Source organism: Cavia porcellus, unplaced genomic scaffold, assembly GCF_034190915.1.
Source record: "Cavia porcellus strain 051 isolate PalLab524CR breed Dunkin Hartley unplaced genomic scaffold, mCavPor4.1 scaffold_1, whole genome shotgun sequence".
In the NCBI taxonomy this organism is placed as follows: Eukaryota; Metazoa; Chordata; class Mammalia; order Rodentia; family Caviidae; genus Cavia; species Cavia porcellus.
Window position 1 is genome coordinate 24058648 of NW_026947484.1, and position 23046 is coordinate 24081693.

A 23046-nucleotide genomic window follows, 5' to 3' on the forward strand; every position below is an offset into this window, starting at 1 on the left:
TTCGTATTTCCAAGTACTGGTCTGTATCTTTTCACTAGGTTAAAGTTATTTATTTCCAGTTTTTTGAGTTTATAAGAACTTTTAAAGCTACTTTTAAAAGTTTAAGCTACTGTAAAATTCATGTACACAGTCTACTGTGAGCAAAAATAAATATCTAGGAGGAGTATTATATCATAAGAGTGGTAAATGTTTAATTTTTAAAAAAATAGTGCCACACTTGGCTGTAGCATTTTTGTATTCTCATCAGCAACACAATAGTCTTTCTGGTTGCTCTCTAAACTTTCCAGGACACAAAGCCTTGTCATGTTTCAGCTGTTATTTGCCAATCTAATAGACATCTAGTGGTGTCTCTTCCTGGTGTACATGTTGTATAACCCTAATGACTGATGATCATGAATATCTTATCACATGCTGGTTTGGTGCTCCTATGTCATCTTGGGTGAAGTGTCCATTTCAAAATTTGCTCGTTTTTTGAGTGAGTTTTCTTATTTTTAAGGTTTTTTATATTATGAATATACATTGTCTGAATGAAATCACCTTTGCAAATGTATTTCTTGTATCAATATATTGTCTTTTAATTCTGTTAACAGTGTTTCTCAAAGCAGATGTATTTTTAATTTTGTTCAAGTACTATCAATATTTCCATTCAGCATCATACTTTTGGTATTATATGTATGAACACTATTTAAAGCAAGATTAAGTAAAAATGTTTCTAGTCCCTTTATAGCTTCTAGAATTTCATAGTTTAGGTAAATCTATGATGTTTTAAGATAATTATTATATAAACTGAGAAGTATGGAGCTGGATGTGATGACACACACCTGTGATCCTAGCACTTGGGAGGCTAAGGCAGGATTGCTGAGAGTTTGAGACCAGCCTGGTGTAATGAGTTCAAAGCTGGTCTGAACTACATAGTGATACTCTTTATCAAAAAACAAAACAAAATAGTAAAATAAAATGAGAAATTTGATCTAAGTTTGGTTTTTTTTTATTATTTTAAAGAGAAAAAATAGTGAGACTGAATTTATTATCATGGTACTAATCTTTGTCTTTTAATTTTTATTTCTAAACTGAATTCTATGTATATATTTGTCTTCCATATTTCTAGGAATATCCAGCTATTCCAGGAATATTTGGTGAAATGACTGTTTTTTCCACTGTCTTGTCTCTGAGCACTTGAACAAAGTAAATTGCTCTAATTGTTTTTATCTATTTTACCTGTTATGATTTGCATCTGGACGTCCCCATACAGTCAGGGAGGCAGGCTTCTAGACTTGGTGATTCATTCATGGTCCAATGCTGGGATTATGGGTGTGATTGCTACACCCATCATAGAGTGAATATGAGGGACACCAATAATATTCTTCATGTTCCTCCTATTTTGCTCCTGTGGTTTTTGCTGTTTTCTGCCTACAAGAACTGTTGCCCTATGACATGTGCCCCTCTGCCTTGGAGTCAGCTGAGTATGGACTGAAACCTCCACAAACTGCAAGCTAAATAAACCTTTCCTTCCTTAATTTTGTGCATGTGCATTAGGAATTTTGTCTCAGCAATAAAAGAAAAGTAACTGATACAGAATTTGTCTATTCCATTGATGTATGTGTCAGTTCCTTCACTAGTATCATGCTGTTTAGATTCTGGCAGGTTTATCAGTTATTATGAGTCCACCAACTTTACTCTCTTTTCAAAATTGTAAATCTGAGTCCCTTTCCTTTTCCTTTCAATTTTAGAATCAAATTGTCAATATTTTCAATAACCCTATGTTATTATTTGGTTTATAATGTAACAAGGTATCAATGTATAAGAAAATAATGAAACCCTAATATTGAGCTCTCTGCTCAAAGACCATTATTTATTTCTTAATTTTGTTTGTATATATATTTTTTCATTATTTTTTGTGTTTTTTTACATATAGATCTTACAAATATTCAAATTACTAACTTAAGCATTTGTATTCATTATAAAATGAACTGTTTTAACATTTGGAATTATACCTGGCTATTACTAGTATATAAATACAACTGAATTTTATATATTGACTTTACATCTTGTGACATTGTTACACTCATTTATTAGTTCTCAGAGCTTTTATTTTACAGTCTAAAGTATTCACAATATAGATTGATATGTGGCTTGAGAATACAGAAAATAGAAAAGTGACACTTGGGGAAAACATATAGAAACTACAAGTCTAAGTAGAAACCAAACAAAGGCTCTATACAATCTTCAGGGCTACAAAAGTGTGTGAACAAGCAACAGATGGCAAAAGGTAATCAAGGGTAGCAGATTGCCCTATATGTACCCTGGATACAGAAAAGTTAGCAAACGTATACAGTGAGATGTTAGGTCATTAGGGGACTTTTGTTTCATGAGAGAATAAATTTACCCTGAGCCTCTTCTTATTCAAGATAGAAGAAAAGTTAACTTATCATTGTTTGCAGATGACATGATACTCTACATAGAAGACCCCCTAAACTCCATTGAAAGATTCTTAGATATAATAAATAAATTCAGTAATGTAGTTGGATACAAAATCAATAGTCATAAATCAATAGCATTCCTATACATTAACAAAAAAAAAAATCACAGAGAGAAATAAGAGAAGCCACACCCTTCACACTAGCAACCAAAAAAATGAAATATATAGGAATTACTCTTATGAAAGAAGTGAAAGACTTCTACAGGGAAAATTATAACACACACACACACACACACACACACAGAAATTGAAGATGATCTCAGAAAATGGAAAGACATCCCTTGCTCATGAATAGGAAGAATAAATATTGTGAAAATGGCCATTCTCCCAAAACTCTTATACAGATTAAATGCAATCCCAATAAAAATACCATCAACATACCTCAAAGATCTAGAGAAATCACTCCTAAAATTCATCTGGAGCGAGAAGAGACCTAGAATAGCACAGATAGTTCTAAGCAACAAAGGCAAGGCAGGAGGCATCACAATCCCTGACTTGAAGTTATACTACAAAGCAACCATAGTAAAATCAACATGGTACTGGAATCAAAACAGAGCCAAAGATCAATGGAATAGATTAGAAAATACAACCTCAACTACAAACACACTCAACCACCTTATCTTTGATAAAGGAGCCAAACAGGCTCACTGGAAGAATGATAGTCTCTTTAATAAATGGTGTTGGAAAAACTGGCTCCCCATATGCCGAAAACTAAAACTAGATCCATGCCTATCACCATGCACTAAATTAAAATCTAAATGGATCAAATATCTGAATATTAAAACAGAAACACGAAATTTATTGGAAGACCTATTGAGTAGAAACCTTGAAGACATAGGGGTGGGTAGAGAATTCATGAACAGGACTCAAACTGCATGGGAAATACTTCCCAGAATCAATAACTGGGACTACTTCTTATTAAAAAAGTTTCTGCATGTCAAAAGAAATCTCCAGCATAGTGAAAAGAAAACCCACAAACTGGGAAAAAATCTTAGTAAACTCTCCCTCAGAGAAAGGACTTCTGTCTAAAACATATAAAGAATTAAAAAAAAATCAGACCCCAAAATTCAAAGATCCAATCCAAAAGTGGGCATCTGAGATGAATACACACTTCCTCAGATGAAGAATTACTAGTGGCAAATAAATACTTGAAAAAATGTTCATCACCATTAGTCATTAGAGAAATGCAAATTAAAACCACACTGAGATTCCATCTCACTCCTGAAAGAATGGCCACGATCAAGGAAACCATCAAGAACAAATGCTGGAAAGGCTGTGGGGAAAAAGGAACTCTCCTTCACTGTAGGTGGGAGTATAGACTGGTGCAACTATTGTCAAGGTCAATCTGGAGATTTCTCAAAAAGCTGGGATTGGAAGTCCAATTTGTTCCAGTTGTTCCACTTCTAGGCATATTCCCAGAAGAACTGAAAGCATCATACCACAGTGATATATGTGCACCCATGTTTATATCAGCACAATTTGTAATCGCCAGATCTTGGAAAAAACCTAAGTGTCAATCAAAGGAGGAATGGATAAAAAGTTGTGGTATTTTTATACAATGGAATACTACTCAGCTATAAAGAAGGATCACATTGAGATATAAATAAATGGGTGCAGCTTGAGACCATACTCATAAGTGAAATAAATGAAACTCATATGTATGAATACCAAATAGTTTCCCTAGTGTAAGAAATGATAAGAATATATAAAAATATGTGGTAATCATGATTCCCCATTATGTGGTTTTATAAAGTTTTCACTCATTAATTGGAATGGCTTTATTCTGGGCTGTTTGATATTATTGTCTGTGATGATATGAACAGCTATTTTGAAGAAAACAAGACATCATAATAGCTAGTGCTGATTTAATATCATCTTGTTTTGAAGCCTCACCAAACTGTTGTTCTTCTGTCTCTATTGGTTTTCTCATGTTGTATCTTCCAGACTTTATTATATGTAACAGTATAAACAAAAAATTTTATAGGCAAAGAGATTATATAGAAACCATTGTTCTTTTTCCATTAGCTGGTTCTAAATACCCTGTAATATTTTCATCCTCTTGAATGGTTTCACACTGTCTTGATATGTTTGATGCTATAGTATATGAAGTTATATTCAAATATCTCAAGGAAAGGGACACTATGGTAACTACTATTATGTTGGGTTATCTTGTGGTGAAGCACATTGCTGAAATTGTTATGCTTTGACCTGTATTGTTATGCTGTTGTCCTCTTTTATCTCAATCTCCCCCTTTTTTTCTTAAAAAAATATTTATTTTTTATTATCTTTTTAATTAAGGGAAAAACAAAAAAAATTAGCAGGATATATTATAGTAACATTTTGATTTCCTGTTAACTTGATTTGAAGCCCTATATTACTCCCACTATCTTGTTTTGACTGATTTTACTCTGTTCCATTCTGTTTGATAGTGTCAAGTTTGAGAGTATAGGCAACTACTTTGAAGGCAATAAGATTCACTATGATGCCTATTCTGGTTTCACTTTTATCTTCTCTTGAGATCCTGTAATGTTTCCAATGTTTAGGTTTTATTGGTTTTGTTCTGTAATGTTTTGTTCAATTTCATTATACCTAATGAGATAGGCAATTCTTTTTAAGGTAGCAAGTAACCATTGTTGATAATGTTGTTTTCTGTTTTTACATCTTGTGCTATGTGTATCCTTTGTTTTGACTGACTGCTTTGTTTTGTTATATTTGGTTTTTTTTTTCTCTTCCAAAAAAAAGTAATAAGAACTATGGGAATAATAAAACCCAAAATGTTTAAATTTTTTGTTAAAAAAGAGAAGAAAAAAGTGCTCCAAAGGATACAACTGCAAGTGTGTTTAGGTGTGTTAAGATAGATGACCATATTACTAAGTTTTTGTTGGATCATTGAACACAACTTTTGCAGTCTCACTGTTTGAATGTCCACTTTGTATGCTTTAATCCTGTAACTTGAACAACTATTTCTAAGATGGCAATGTGTAATCTATTAACTAGTGATTTCTTACTGTTTTTTGTTTTTGAAATTCCATGTTACTTGTACCCTTATACTGTTTTTTTTTTAATTTTCTTTAAATAAAAAAAAAGATAAAAGAAAAGCTCAATGCCTCTTGTATAAGATTTTTGTATCTTCTGGTCTGGGCTTGCTTTTTATTCCATGCATTTTGTTTCTTTTGTGAATAAAAAACCTATCTTGGAAACACTTCTTAATTGTAATGATTTTTATTTTATTTTCTCTTTCATCATGATGACAAGCAGAGCTCTTCATTGTAAACTGAGCTGACCCTGGTTAATCAAAAGTTAAACAGAAATACTGGGCAGGTAAAACTCACAAAACTAACTAAATGATAATAAGATTTGTTGTGTGAAGCTACATGAATTTCAGAGAGATTCAGAAGCAATGCCATCAGAATGCACTGATCAATGAACATTTGTAGTGACCCACCCACCACTCAAAACATGGATCATGGCAATAGTAATTAATGCATTACTGCCTTCAGTGATATGACTTGTAGAGTCCAAAAGTTACCACCTTACCTCAAGTGTCATATATTAAAAGATTTTCCATAAGAGTAGATGGTTCAGATTGATCAGTATCTCTGTCAATATGAGGCTTGTGTGTGGGGGGTGTAAGATGCCTCACTGTATGCCTGCTTGAATGGAAAGGCTTTACATCACTAAAATGGATTCTGTCCCATTCAGGATCCCAGATCATGGAGCCACTGTTATTGAGCTTGGACTATTTTGAGTTCTTGTTTTTTTTTTTTTTTTTTTTTTTTATGGAAAAGAATTGTTCTTATCTCTTGTTTCCTCTCTTTTTATCAGAGCATTGCCATTCTTGCTATTGGTATGTGTGTGTTTGTTCATTTTGTTTTATGTGTTATTAAGATCACATCGGCCCATTTTTTCTCCATCCTGATTGTATTTGTTTTATTTTTAAAATATTGTTTTATTTTAAAAATATTGATTTGTCATTTCAATAGGGTTTTGGTGAGGAAGAGAAGAAAATGTATTACTAAGTTTAACATCTTATAGCTGAAGTACAAAGATAATTTTTGCTATCTAACTTAATCATTTCTTTTTCTTTTTTTTTTTTTTATTTAAGAGGAAAAAGAGAAAAACACAAAACAAACCAAAGCGGCGTAAGGGTACACGCAATACAGAACTACAAAACAAAACAAAAAAACATAACAGTAAGAAATTACCTGCTAGTAGATTACACACTATCTTCTTGAAAATAGTTCCTCAAATCACAGTATCAAAGAACACAAGGTGGACATTCAAACAGGGAGACTGCAAACAGCTGTGTTCAATGTTCCAAAAACATTGATAAAGTCAGCTTTTTAACACCCCCAAACACACTTGCTGTTATATCTGTTAGAGCTCTTTTCCTTTTTTTTTTTTCCCTCTCTTTTTTACAACAAAATTTACACATCTTGGATTTTATTACTCCTTAGTGCTTATTACTTTCTTTGGGGGGGGGGGAAGAATACAGTCAAATATGGCAAAACAAAGCTGTCAGTCAATACCAAGGATAGACATAGCACATGGTGTAGAACAGAGTACAAGTTTATCAACAATGGTTATCAATGTTGTCCCTTGTTTCCTTAGAAAGAATTGTCTATCTTATTAGATATTATAAAGTTGGACAAAACAGTAGAGAACAAGACCAATAAAACTTAGGCATTGTAAACATTACAGGACTTCCAAAGAAGACAATAGTCAAACCAGAATGGGTATCTTAGTGAATCTTATTGTCTTCAAAGTAGTTGCCTATGTCTTCAAACTTGATACTATCATATAGAATGGAACAGAGTCTAATCAGTCAAAACAAGATCGTGGGAGTACTACAGGACTTCAAAACAAGTTAATAGGAAATCGAAAAGAGTTACTATTTATATATCCTAATTTTTTTGAATTTTTTCTTTAATTAAGACAAACATAAGAAATGACTAAATAATTTTTTTTGAAACAATAAGGGGGAGATTGAGATAAAACAGGACATAACAATATAACAATAGAGGTCACAGCATGACTGTTTCAACAACCTAGTACTTCACCACCTTATAACCTGACTTAATAGTAGTTACCATAGTATCTTTTTCCTTGAAATATTTGGATAAAACTTCATATACTCTAGCTTCAAATATTTTCATATCAAGAAGCCCAGAATAAAGCCTTTCTAATTAATGAGTGAAAACTTTATAAGGCTTTAAGGCCACCTAATGGGGAATCATGATTACCACATATTTTTATATATTTGAATCATTATTTACATTAGGGAAACTATTCGGTATTCACACATGCGAGATTGATTTATTTCACTAATGAGTATGGTCTCAAGCTGCGCCCATTTATTGATAAATATCTCAATGTGATCCTTCTTTATAGCTGAATAATACTCCATTGTATAGAAATACCACAACTTTTTTATCCATTCCTCAGTTGATGGGCACTTGGGTTGTTTCCAAGATCTGGCGATTACAAATTGTGCTGCTATAAACATAGGTGCACATATATCACTGTGGTATGATGCTTTCAGTTCTTCTGGGAATATGCCTAGAAGTGGAATAGCTGGAATAAATGGGATTTCCAGTCCCAACTTTTTGAGAAATCTCCAGACAGATCTCCACAAAGGCTGTACCAGTCTACACTCCCACCAGCAGTGCAGGAGAGTTCCTTTTTCCCCACAGCCTCTCCAGCATTTGTTGTCGGTTTTCTTGATCCTGGCCATTCTTTCAGGAGTGAGATGGTATCTCAGTGTGGTTTTAATTTGCATTTCTCTAATGACCAATGATGATGAGCATTTTTTCATGTATTTATTTGCCATTTGCATTTCTTCATCTGAGAATTGCATATTCATCTCAGATGCCCATTTTTGGATTGGATCTTTGAATTTCGGAGGTCTGAGTTTCTTTAATTCTTTATATGTTTTAGACAAGAGGCCCTTGTCTGAGAGAGAGTTCACTAAAATCTTTTCCCAGTTTGTGGGTTTTCTTTTCACTATGCTGGAGATTTCTTTTGACATGCAGAAACTTTTTAATAAGAAGTGGTCCCAGTTATTGATTCTGGGAAGTATTTCCCGTGCGGTTTGAGTCCTGTTCATGAATTCTCTACCTACTCCTATGTCTCCAAGGTTTCTACCTATTTTGTCTTCCAATAGATTTAGTGTTTCTGTTTTAATATTCAGATCTTTGACCCATTTAGATTTTAATTTAGTACATGGTGATAGACATGGGTCTAGCTTTAGTTTTCAGCAAATGGAGAGCCAGTTTTTCCAGCACCATTTATTAAAGAGACTGTCGTTCTTCCAGTGAACCTGTTTGGCTCCTTTATCAAAAATAAGGTGGTTGAGTGTGTTCGTAGTTGTGGTTGTATCTTCTAATCTATTCCACTGATCTTCAGCTCTGTTTTGATTCCAATACCATGTTGATTTTACTACTGTTGCTTTGTAGTATAACTTCAAGTCAGGGATTGTGATGCCTCCTGCTTTGTCTTTGCTGCTTAGAATTGCCTTTGCGATTCTAGGTCTCTTCTGGTTCCAGATGAAATTTAGGAGTGATTTCTCTAGATCTATAAGGTATGTTGATGGTATTTCTATTGGGATTGCATTGAATCTGTATAACAGTTTTGGGAGAATGGCCATTTTCACAATGTTTGTTCTTCCTATCCATGAGCAAGGGATGTCTTTCCATTTTCTGAGATCATCTTCAATTTCCTTTTTCAGTGTATTATAATTTTCACTGTATAAGTCTTTCACTTCTTTCGTAAGAGTAATTCCTAAATATTTCATTTTTTTGCTTGCTAATGTGAATAGTCCAGTTTCTCTTATTTCCCTCTCTGTAATTTTGTTGTTCGTGTATAGGAATGCTATTGATTTCTGAGTATTGATTTTGTATCCAGCCACATTACTGAATTTATTTATTGTATCTAAGAGTATTTCAGTGGAGTTTAGGGGGTCTTCTATGTAGAGTATCATGTCATCTGCAAACAATGATAATTTAACTTCTTCTTTTCCTATCTTTACCCCTTTTATTTCTCTTTCTTGCCTAATTGCTCTGGCTAGTACTTCCAGTACTATATTAAATAGGAGTGGTGATAAAGGACATCCTTGTCTTGTACCCGATTTTAAAGTAAAGGCTTTCAATTTTTGGCCATTTAGTATGATGCTGGCTGTTGGTTTGTCATAAATGGCCTTTATTATATTGAGGTAAAGACCATTTATTCCAATTTTCTGTAAAGTTCTTATCATGAATAAGTGTTGGACCTTATCGAAGGCTTTTTCTGCATCTATAGAGATGATCATGTGATTCTTATTTTTGGCTTTATTGATATGGTGGATTACATTTATTGATTTGCATATGTTGAACCATCCTTGCATTCCTGGGATGAATCCCACTTGGTCATGGTGTATAATCTTCTTGATGATTTGCTGGATCCTATTTGCCAATATTTTATTGAGGATTTTTGCATCTGTGTTCATTAGGGAGATCGGTCTATAGTTCTCTTTTTTAGTTGGGTCTTTCTCAGGTTTTGGTACTAGAGTAATATTTGCTTCCAGGAATGACTTAGGAAGGATTGCTTCCCTTTCAATTTCATTGAATAGTTTGAGGAGTGTCGGCATTAGGTCTTTTTGTATTTCTTGTAGAATTCTGCAGTGAATCCATCTGGGCCTGGGCTCTTCTTGGTGGGTAAGGACTTAATTACATTTTCAATCTCATTAATAGAGATTGGGTTATTCAACAGTTTTACATCCTCTTGATCTAGCTTTGGCACTTCATATGCTTCTAAGAATCTGTCTATTTCTTCTGTGTTATCAAACTTATGAGAGTAGAGGTTTTCGAAATAGGTGTTGATGATCCTCTGTATTTCTATTGGGTCTGTAGTGATTTCTCCTTTTTCATTTCTTATTGCATGAATTTGAGCTTTTTCTTTCCTTTTTTTAATAAGGTTGGCTAGGGGCTTATCGATTTTATTTATTCTTTCAAAGAACCAACTCTTCGATTCGTTGATTCTTTGGATTGTTTTCTTAGTCTCTATTGCATTGATTTCTGCTCTGATTTTTATAATTTCCTCTCTTCTTTTGGCTTTGGGCTTGACTTGCTCTTCTTTTTCTAGCTGTTTGAGGTGTAGCATCAAGTTATTTATTTGTATTCGTTCTGTTTTCCTGATGTGGGAACTCAGTGCAATAAATTTTCCTCTCAGAACGGCTTTCATTGCATCCCACAGATTCCGGTAAGTTGTATCTGCATTTTCTTTTTCTTTTAGGTATTGTTTAATTTCTTCTGTGACCCACTGATTACTCAAGAGTGTGTTATTTAGTTTCCATGTGTTTGCGGAATTTTTGCAGTATCCTTTGTCATTAATTTCTAATTTCAGAGCGCTATGATCCGATAATATGCAAGGGATGATTTCAACTCTTTTGCATTTGCTTAAATATGTTCTGTGAGCTAATATATGGTCTATTTTAGAAAATGATCCATGTACTGCTGAGAAGAATGTGTATTCTGATGTTGTTGGGTGGAACATTCTATATATGCCTATCAAACCCATTTGTTCACAGGTGTGATTCAGTTCTGTTATTTCTTTGCTCATTTTCTGTCTGGTTGATCTGTCCCTTGGTGTCAGTGGTGTATTAAGGTCTCCTGTTACAATTGTGTTACTGATAATTTGAGTTTTCATTTCTGTTAATAATTGTTTTATATAACTGGGTGCTCTGGAGTTTGGTGCGTATATATTTAAGATAGTTATCTCTTCCTCTTGGAGTTTTCCCCTTACGAGTATGTAGTGACCTTCTTTGTCCTTTATGGTCGTTGTTGGTTTAAAGTTCACGTTGTCTGCAAACAGAATGGCTACTCCTGCCTTTTTTTGGATTCCTGCTGCATGAAGAATTGTTTTCCATCCTTTGACTTTCAGTCTGTGAGTATCTTTCTGGGTTAGATGGGTTTCCTGTAAACAGCATATGGTTGGATTTTGTTTCTTGATCCATTCTGCTAGTCTGTTTCTTTTGATTGGTGCATTGAGACCATTTACATTAATGGTTATTACTGTTAAATGCTGGTTAATTGTAGGAATGTTATCTCTCTGCTGTTGCATCTTTATCTTTCTGTTCTGTTTAATTATTTGCTTTGCTTAGTGGTTTTTTCCTTTGTGTATCTAAACTGTTTTTCAATATTTTTTGCAGGGTTGGTTTGGTGTTCATGAAGTTCTTCAGCTGTTCTTTGTCATGGAAGTATCGTATTGCACCATCTATTTTGAATGATAGTTTTGCAGGATATATCAGTCTTGGTTGGAAATCATTTTGCTTTAGAATCTGGAATACTTCACTCCATGCTCTTCTTGACTTTATCGTTTGTGCTGAGAAGTCTGCTGTGATTCTGATAGGTTTTCCTTTATAAGTGATTTGTCTTTTCTCTCTGACAGCTTTTAATAATCTATTCTTGTGTTGGATTTCTGGGATGGTGATTATTATATGTCTGGGTGTAGTTTTATTTTGGTTATGACTGTTTGGAGTTCTATATGCTTCACTGATCCTGATGTCAGTTTCTGATCTCATGCTTGGGAAATTTTCAGCTATTACTTCTCTAAATATCCTCCTGACATCCTTCATGTTGTCTCCCTTTCTTTCATTAATCCCTATCATGCTTATGTTATTCTTCTTTGCATCGTCTTGCAGTTGTTGAATTGTTGTTTCCTGGTTCCTTGTTATTTTCAAAAGATCTTTCCTTTCCTGTTCACTAGCTGCAATCCTGTCTTCAAGGTCTGAAATTCTATCTTCACTTTCATTAAGGCGGTTTTTACAACTTTCAGTGGAGTTTTTTATTTCCTGTATATCTCTGTGCATCTGCATTATGTATTCTGTTTGTTTCTTATATTGCTCGTCTAGGGATTCTATCTTTTTGTTTAGTTCCTCCAATTTTTTATCTGTGTTTTCTTTAGATATATTTAGAATCTCTTTCATTTCTTTTATCATTTCTTCTTTTATCTGGGAGATTATTTCGAGTTTGAATTTCTTTAAAGCTTCTTGGAGTTGCTTGTCAATTTCAGTGGCTATTGTGTCCGATATATGAGGTGGATGGGATATATTTTCTTCTATATACATCGCTCCTAGGGTTTCTTGAGATGGGCTGGAGGTTTGAGGTTGTAATTTGGTCTTTCGTTTTGTCATTTTCCTATATTTCTGTGTTTCAAGTGTTATTTGAAAGCTTCCGCAGGATCTGTTGAAAATCCCCTTCTATGTTTGGAGCTACTGAGACTCTGGCGCCGCGCTACCCCAAGCCATTAGGCCTACAGAACCAGTGGCCCTCCTGTGCCTGCTCAGAACTCCGCAGTTCTAGACAAGCTGGGCCTCAGGGACACTGTGCGCCCACCTGCCCCTTGGAAGCTCCACAGTTCTTCAATCGCAGCTGGGTTAGGGTACTCGCCACAGGCCGCAGTGCTTCTGGAACCTGTGGACCCTCCCTGGTTGCAGAGATATCCACAGTCCTCCAGACACATGGAGAGGCCGATGCAGGCACCCCAAATCTGCCCAGCTCCTGCTCTGCAGACCAATGGCCAGGCGCGGCAGCTAAACAGGCTGGGCTAGGCTGGTAGTGTGGGCCAGCCCACCTATTGGGAGCTCAGCAGGTCTCCAAATGAAGCCGGAATGGGGAGGCTGATGTGGAAGCCTCAAACCCACCTCTCTCCTTCACTGCACCTGGAAGCCTGAGGGAACTCCAGCAGTCTGGGCGCAGATATCCAGAGTCCTCCAGACACGCAGAGAGGCCGGTGAGGGCACCCCAGATCTGCCCAGCTCCTCCTCTGCAGGCCTATGGCCAGGCGTGGCAGCTAAACAGGCTGGGCTAGGCTGGTAGTGTGGGCCAGCCCACCTATGGGGAGCTCAGCAGGTCTCCAAGTGAAGCCGGAATGGGGAGGCTGATGTGGAAGCCTCAAACCCACCTCTCTCCTTCACTGCACCTGGAAGCCTGGGGGAACTCCAGCAGTCTGGGCGCAGATATCCAGAGTCCTCCAGACACGCAGAGAGGCCGGTGAGGGCACCCCAGATCTGCCCAGCTCCTCCTCTGCAGGCCTATGGCCAGGCGTGGCAGCTAAACAGGCTGGGCTAGGCTGGTAGTGTGGGCCAGCCCACCTATGGGGAGCTCAGCAGGTCTCCAAGTGAAGCCGGGAATGGGGAGGCTGATGTGGAAGCCTCAAACCCACCTCTCGCCTTCACTGCACCTGGAAGCCTGAGGGAACTCCAGCAGTCTGGGCGCAGATATCCAGAGTCCTCCAGACACGCAGAGAGGCCAGTGAGGGCACCCCAGATCTGCCCAGCTCCTCCTCTGCAGACCTATGGCCAGGCGCGGCAGCTAAACAGGCTGGGCTAGGCTGGTAGTGTGGGCCAGCCCACCTATCGGGAGCTCAGCAGGTCTCCAAGTGAAGCCGGGAATGGGGAGGCTGATGTGGAAGCCTCAAACCCACCTCTCTCCTTCACTGCACCTGGAAGCCTGGGGGAACTCCAGCAGTCTGGGCGCAGATATCCAGAGTCCTCCAGACACGCAGAGAGGCCAGTGAGGGCACCCCAGATCTGCCCAGCTCCTCCTCTGCAGACCTATGGCCAGGCGCGGCAGCTAAACAGGCTACTTAATCATTTCTTAATAAGGGATTAGTAGAAATCCTTGGTTGAATGTAGCAAACGAATCATTTCTGGTGATATATCTTCCTAAATGTTCACATTGTGTTTATTTTTCTATTATTCATGTTTTCTACCTGTCAGAAGTAGTATACAGTATTGGATTGGCAATATATATATATATATATATATATATATATGTATATATATATATATATATATATATATGTATATATATATTAGAAGTAGTATATAGTTTATATTTTAACTTTCTATCAGTTCTTATCTTTCTAATTACAGAAATTTCTGATGATTATCTCCAATAATTCTTGATATCTCACTTTAAATGACAAGTTTGCTTGTTTTCTCAAAATATTCTGGCTGTAGATTGAATCTTTAAATAATGACATTGGTTAGGAAATTTAGGGAAGAAACTTAATACCTTAATATATATATATATATATATATATATATATATATATATATATATACATATATATATATATACTTGTCACGTGCTGAGTACTACTGAGTTAGCTAAAAGGCAAACACAGGAAATGGATATGAAGCTTGAGTTCTTTTTAATTTTATGGAAAATGAATCAAATTTTCATAACCAAATAATAAGAGAACAACAACAGAAGCTTGCATTCTTAATCATTATGACATGTTTTTGCTTCAAATAATTTTGATGCATGAAACAGTCAATAAAGTGGTTGGGGCCGGAAATTTAGCTCAGCAGCATAAGTACTTGCCTGGAAAGCATGAGGTCATGAATTCGATCCCTGGTACCAAAATAATAATAATAATAAAGTCATTAATTTCATGAGATATGATCAAGAAATACAATAGGTGCTGCTGCCAAATGTCATCCCATGAAAAGGCAGAGATATTTAATATGAGAAATGGTATGCTGAAACAGTAATAGGGTATGAGAAATTTCCACTTGGTACAGTCAGTCGGTTGTGAGTTATGGTTGATAAAAGAAGTATTTTAAAGTGTGACATGAATTATGGATCATAAACAATGAGTCAAAATAAACTATTGTCAATTTCATTGGAGTTGTGCAAATGGAATTCCAGTTTTTTCAAAGAAATGTCATCACAGAAGGTGAAACTTGGATATATGTTATATCCTGAGGTCAAATTTCATAGTTCTCAGTGGATTTCACCCAGTTCCTTTCTTGAAAAAAATTGCATCAATCAGCATCCAATATCAAAATAATGCTGAGTGTACTTTTTGAGCATGATGAAACTGTATGAGCTAGTTTTGCACCTGAAATGCTCCCTGGACCTTGGAATACTATAAGACTTATTGAAGCATTTATAAAATGGTGTGCATAAATTAAGATCTGAGAAATTGGTAGTTTATTTCCTTATCATGACAATACTCCACCACACATCACTTCTAGCATAGCAATTTCTATTTAAAACTTACATTGTGTTCTCATCCACTATACTCATTTGGATCTAGCAAAGGCAACTGCTAACTTTCACAAAGTGCAAAGCATCATGAAAAGTAAACATTTTTAATTGATTGAGGGTATCAAGCAGCCACAAAAGTGCAACTAAAGACCCTCAGGGGATTTCTAGAACTTCTACAGAAGGTGGTATGCATGATTTGTCAAGTGTGTTTAAAGCAAGGCTGAGTATTTTGATGTGTGTTACTGACAAAGTATGTTTTATTGAAATACACTTGCATTTTATTTGTCAGTAGTGCCCCCAGTGCATTAGCCTGACACCTAGAGACCTGCTAAAGCATTGCTTCTAGGTGTGTATCAGTTATCTTTATTCTAACTTTGAAAAATTACCCAGTACCTGCTACTTAAAGGAAGAGGGATCTATATTTCACTGATGGTTTCAGTGGGATTAGTCCAAATACTAACTTCAGAGCAGAAAAGACATGATAAAAGGGTAAGCAGCGAAAAGCTTCTGTACCTATGGCAGCCAAAAAGTAAAAAAAAAAAAAAAATGATAATAGGTGTGGGGTAGGAACAAGTATATACCCGTCCAGGTCACACCTCAGCAACTTACCTCTTCTGATCAGTTCTCAGTTCCTACTAACACATTCAAATACAAACTCATCAGTGAACAAATCTACTGATGAGTCCCCATGATCAAATCATCTTCCAGATGAAGTCTGAATTCATGAGAAAAGGCAGGGATGTTTTAGATAAACCATAATGTTTTATTCTTGGTCCTCGAAAAGGTTCAGGTCTATCTCATTATGTAAAATGCATTTGTTAATTGCTAAGTGTTGCTGAAGTCTTCACAGTTCTACCATTGCTCAAAAGTCCAAATCCAAAGTGTCCTCTGAGACTCACAGCACACTCTTAGCTCCTATTAGAGAGAGAGGTTTGGGCAAGAAAGCAATAAATTTCAATACTTCTGAAGTACAGCGGTACACTGTAAATATTCCCATTTTGAAAGTGAGGAATAAAGATAGAGAAAAGAATCATACCAAAGTAATGCCATAAACAAGGGGGATAAACAATAAATCCTGTGCATCCATGTCAGCATCTAGGGCAAGTTTTGATGAAATATGAACTCCAAAGTCTTGAGTAGCTCCATTCCTGTAACCTGGCCTGTTGCAGTGTATATTGTGTCTTTCTTGGGGACCCTCTGATCACTGCCTCTGACTTCCTCAGCAGATTTTCTGTATTCCTGGCTTGTCTAACTTCCTAGATTCTCCACTATAGCGTTAGCTTCTCATTAGCAGCTTCATGCACTGCCCTCGCAGGGTCACACTGCCTGGCTTCTTATGCCCTCCACTGAAATCTAGCTGATGCGTGCACGACCGCACCATTCATGCAGTCTGCACTGCCAGTTCAAGCACTCTCTAAATCTTTTTGAAACATGGGTACAGTGGCTTCTGAGTTGTCTGTATATCTGAACTTAATGACATTCTTCTCTGTGTGGCCCTGAGTTACTCAGGTAGTTGGTGCTCTTTTTCTGAAAGCAATGGCTTTCAAAAGAGTTTATCCTTTTACCTCCATGACTTTCCAAGGGTTCTGAGTCCAAATACAGAGGGCACTTTTTCTATTGTCTTTGTACATAATACAGTTTCTTTTTAATAGTGCTAATCTCAGCAACCAGCTTTCCATCGATCTCAAGTTTACTGGTGCTCCCTTTCTAAATGAGCTGAAAAATTTTCACATTTCAACTCTGCTTTTAGTTCCTGATATTCCCTATGGATCTGGCTAAAATAAGATACCAGTACTCTGATCAAGTCCTGGTGATTGGGTTGCCCTGATTAATGAGGCTACCAGGCTTAACGCAGTCTCACATAAATTATTGGGATCTAGACAGATTTTTGCCTAAATGCATGGCCTTTTGTCCAGTCTCCTGTAATGTTCCCTTTCAATCTCATGTCTCATGAGCCTGAATTTTACAGCCTTAATTTTCATCAACATTCTGGTTTTCTGACCTGTAGTCATGGCTGCCTATCAGGTTTGCTTACATTATTCTAGGATTACTTTAGCTTCTTTATCTCCAAACATTTGCAAACTCCTCCTGTTAGTTAATTCCAAATATTTCCACACCGTAAGGTCAGATTTATTCACAGCAACCGCTCTACTCTGAAAACAATTTTCAGTAGTAGTGAGATTTTGAATTGCTGGAACAAATTTCCTAATACTTGCAACTTAAAGGGGGGTATCTTGGGGTATAGTCTCAGAAGTTTTAGTTCATGCAAGCTTGACTAGCTCCAAAGCAGAAATGATGTGGTGGGAAGCCATGGCAAAGAAAAGCTGCCCAACACATGGAATCCAGGAATCGGAGACAGAGGAGTCAGAGACAAAAGGAAGTCTTTTGTGCATGTCCAAGTGATCCATCTTTTCCAGCCAGGCCCCATCTGTTAACAAGGGTTCAACCACGAGCTTATTAGGGAGTCAATGACTGATGAGTGTAGTATGGACATCATCACTCCTGATTCTCAGGTCTTTGACTTTTTATGGCAAGTACATCACTGGTTTTCCCATACACCCAGCTTACAGCTGGAATGTCCTAGTCTATCTCAGTATCCAAAATCTCAGGTAGCCATGATCTTCTGATAACCTCTTTCTATATCCCTATACATATCATATTGATCATTTGATGACACAGCCCTAACTAATGCAGTGAGTCAATCTTCTGAACTTTCTTTGTTACTATTCAGTAATAGCTTAAAGACATGGAGAAAGTGTATCAACTTATAAATTCCTGTATTTTTGAAACTAGAAAAAAATATTGTGTAGCCCTAACTCAGCCTTATCTTTCTCACAAGGTGAGCATAGTCCCTAAAGTTATATGATGTGTCGACATGCTCTATACATAGAAGAGCTATAACTAGGACACACTTTCCTCATTGTCATCCTCAGTGTTTATTGAGACCCTTGATTTTTATTTTGTTCAGAAAAATAAAGCTAAAAATATTGCCATATCATGCAATTTTAGCCTCAGCTCTCCAATGCTGCACTATCTATTGATGTGCAAAAATCTAATCTTCTGTCTGAGGAAAGGTGACTAAATTCAGTCTTCTTTATGACATAAGTCATCTAAATTCAGTGGGCACACTATGGTTCCCAACCCTAGCCAACCTGTTTGATTAGGAATGTGTAAATGTTAATGTTATTTTTATATAAAGTATTTTTCTATCTAGTGATTTTATAACCAGCTCTAAAATCTGTGTGATATTCACATGTTTCATACTTTATGAATATATTATTTGCAAATGTTTGAGCAATTAAAAGATAAAATTATAAAATACCTTCTGTCAGGATACTCAAAGCCCTATGTTACAACATTACTCTGTGTTATTATATTGCATCATAAAAATGCAGTAAGCAATCACTCATTAAGATAAATTTAGGAAAGAAAAGTTTAGTATACATTTTATATAAATGTAAAGAGAATTAATGATAAATTTTAAAATGACTACAAGCATGATTAAATGCAGACCAATACAAATCATGATGAGCACATTTGTCTTTGGAAAAGGAATTATAAAATGTTAGGGAATAAAATGAAACTGCTTATAAGTCATTTAAAAATAATGACACAACCTTGGGTGATTTTATTGGCACTGTAACTTTGAAACGGTGACCTAGTGCATTGTATGTGTTCTCTTATAAAGTTATAACCTCATTACGAAGTGACCAAATATGAAAGAGCTGCTGAGAATCTATTCCAGGCTCCAAAATTTGCCCCTGATGTTTAAAACTCTGACAATAAAAACTGCATACACTAACCATCAATAAAAAGATTAGATACTATAATGCAGTGAAACGAAATAGAAATTGGTTTTGCTCCCTGTTAAGTTTGTGATTGGATTATCATGGACTTAATATTTGATTGAAAGAAAATTATTTCTTTCTTTAAATATATAACACAGTAATTGTATAGGGAAGGTTTTTTCTGGCAGTGAAATTTTGAAATCGTAATAATAGTTAGATATTATAATTTTCCTTCTATGTTAAAGTCTTCTTTCCCTCTAGATCTCAACCCCAAATTTTGTATCTTTATTTTATGAAAATACAGTGCTCTGGGAGAAATAAATAGGGTATCGGTGTATATGAGTGTGCGTGCACATGTGTGTGTGTTGTGTGTGTTATGTGTACCCATGTACATAGAAACATGTATGCATACCTCTGCTGTACTGCATTTGGGTAAAGTTCTCATCTATTCTAAAAAATTATAGTGTTATCCCATATTTACTTTTTGAGTTCCACAAGTCTTAAGAGCAAAAATGTTAATAGTGAGTATCATGGTAAATTTAGGTATGTAGTTGTTCAATAAATGCGTTTAATTACATATTCAGATACACTTATTTTAGATGATGAAATTTCAGGCATTAGATATGTATGGTAAATCATGGCTCTCAAGAAGATTCTGTAGCCCAATCTCTAGGCTATGGATAAGTCATTTTACATTTACAAAAACTCTGAAACTGTAATTGAATTTGTTTATCAGTAGAATTTAAAATAGGTTTACCTTCATTTATCAAGGAATGGAGCCCCAATATGTTCACTTTTACCTTAGAAGAGCAAGACGAGAATGGAAATAAATAACAATCCAATGCTCCATTGTTTGCTGGACTCTAAGTAGGGAGATATGTGAGAGAAACAGGTATCTCAGTCTTATAAGCTACAAGACACCAAGTTTTACTGACAGCCAGAAGCCTAAAAAGCTAGAATAACACTTCGGATGAGAGTTGTTGTTCTGACCAATATTTTAATGCCAGAGGTTCTTTCATCCATTTAAAAATACTGCTTATTAAGATATTAAATATGTTGTAAAGCTTCCTGGAATAATTGGTATATAGACTGAGTTGACTCAATCTTACCACTTTATTTTAATAAGTAAGAGTTTAGTCACTATATCATTCATTCATTCAAGAGCAGATTTATGCTTGATAATTGTTTGATAGTTGCATTTATTTTTCATTGTTGTCCATATTGTTCTTCTATTTCTGCCCAAATATGTGAAACTAACACTGTTTTTCATACTACTGTATACATATGTTTCAATAATACACAGAATATTAAAGTTTTGTGGGAGTAAACCAAAGTACAAATGAATAAATAATAATAGTGTTGAGTTGATAAAGAATTTCAGTGTGTAAGCATCCCGTAATGCTGTGGAGTAAAGATGCAATTGATAGAGAAAAAGTAGTGTTTGACTAATTAAATATTAGTAAGTTGAAAAGAAAGCTGGTTGATTATATATCCTTATGATATTTTATAGATTATTCTTCTAATCTTGTCTCCAAGGGTGATACCACGGTTCAAATGATTATTTACTAGCTGGATACCACAGGGATGAACTGAAACTGTGCACTGAAGAAGACATATGAGCAAATGTCTGATTTTTTTTTTCCTTTTTAGTAGAAAAAATTTCCCGCAGCTCCTTACACAAAGGACAAGCAAGTCTAAGCGAATCTCCAGGGTGGTTCCCGCCTGTATGTCTAACTTCCATGTTGCCTTTTCTGAATTTGTGTCTAGCACTTTTTCATGTACCTCATTCCACACTGTCTTTCATTGTCCAGTGTTATCTTGATCATTGGATTTACTGAACACCTAAACGTCTAAAGGAGATATCTAGATGTCAAATATTTTAGGTAATTCATGATAACTAATGTATTTTTTTCCCAGTGTCATTCTTCCACATACTTTTGGAACTCTGTTACTTTGCTGATTTCCCCAGGAATATATAAACAAAATCCGAAGCAGTGTGTTCACAGAAGAAAGATTTCTCATGCTGCCCGGCTCTCTTCACTACGTATTTTCAAATTTTATGCTTCATCTGCTAAAATCTCTCTCAACACACACCTCTGCTGTGCAGCTGTGTAAATCTGTGTTCCTGTGACCAGGTGTGCCAACGGGGACCACGGAGATGGCACTGTTAGAAATCCTCCCACTACAAGACATACTGATAGCACTGATTCTCAGATGTTGGCAGACTCGCTAGTTTAGGAGCCAGTCAAGCTTAAGACTGTTTCAGAGTGTTTTCATTTGAAACATGAGGGATAACAGCATGCCATAAGCTTTGGGAATAGTGGTAACATCTCCTTGTGCAAAAAGTTAAAGTTCCTGGAAGGCACTGCCCTTTGCAGAGTTCAGGAATCTTTAGCAGGGGCCAATTCCTCCCATACCAGTGCTTTCCTGGCTTGATTCTGCTGCTGAAGGAAAAAAAAAAAAAAAGCCAAAGTATAGATTTTGTCTAAAAATTTACCAGTTAATATAATCAAAGGAAGAGTTGATTGAGTAATTGATTGATTGTAGGGCTGTTCTGACGTTATTGGTCATTATACAAATTATTGTTCTTGTTCATATTATTCGGGTTAGTTTTACAACATGACTGAATTGATGGCCATTTGTTATAACCACAATGAAGAGAAGGAATAACACCTAGAGCTGAAAGAAAATCACTGGCTTTTATTATGAAAAAAAGATATTTATGTCATCGTCTTCTTTCCCTGAAGATCCAATACAGAATGTGGTGCTACAGTTATATTTTAAATCACAGTAGCAGATAACTAACTACAAATTATGTCGTCAGTTTGATGTTCAGACGTATATTACGTCCTTACTTGTAGGGAAGTCATGAATGTCTTTTGTTTTCTGGATATGGTAATAATATGCTTGCTCTTGTCTTCTTTGTAATAGTGTTTACTTTGAAGTATTAAGTTAAAAGAAACAATGTTTTACATCATCTGTTTCAAAAATAGCAAACTGACACCAAAAAGTGAAGAGTTAGGACTGGTCGACTGTGGGAGGAAATCTAAATCGTTGGTTTGGTACTGGTAGCTCAATTTGGGAAATTAAAATTTGTGATTTCCTATATTGCTTACTTTACTTAAGTATATTCTTTTGTGACTTTTAGCAACTCTTAGCAATTGCTACGACCTTTTGTCCGACACACACTGTTGTGAGAATGAATGAAACATTTTCTACCAAGTTTTTTTCCTTTACTAAAAATGTGCTGTGCTAATAAAAGACAATGCTATTTTTGTCATGAAGTAATGAGAGATTTTATTTGCTTTGGGTTTTTTTGTTTGCTTTTGTCCTAGTTTTGTTCAATTTTTAAAATATATCAGTGTTCTCATTGTTTTCTTAATATTAGCTGCTTATGGTCACCACAATTCAAGGACAGACTCGGCTCTTGTCTTATATGCATTTCTGTTTTTCTGTTTACCATTTTCTGTTGATATAGTCTCACTTTATAGGCATCAAAACATTGTATCAAGGGACTTAGAAAATATTTGCCTGCAATTCTATTATAAAAACAAGTGTGTGGAATTTTATTGAAGTTTTATAACCTGAGTAGAATTATGTTTGCAGCTGTGGCAAGTTTTAAAGACAAAATTTCTCTTGATTTTTATTCTGTTAAATAATCCTACAATAAATAACGGAGCTGTGTATGTCTCCATTTATATGTATAAATCAATGTTTTAATTTGCCTCTTTATAATTTTGATTAT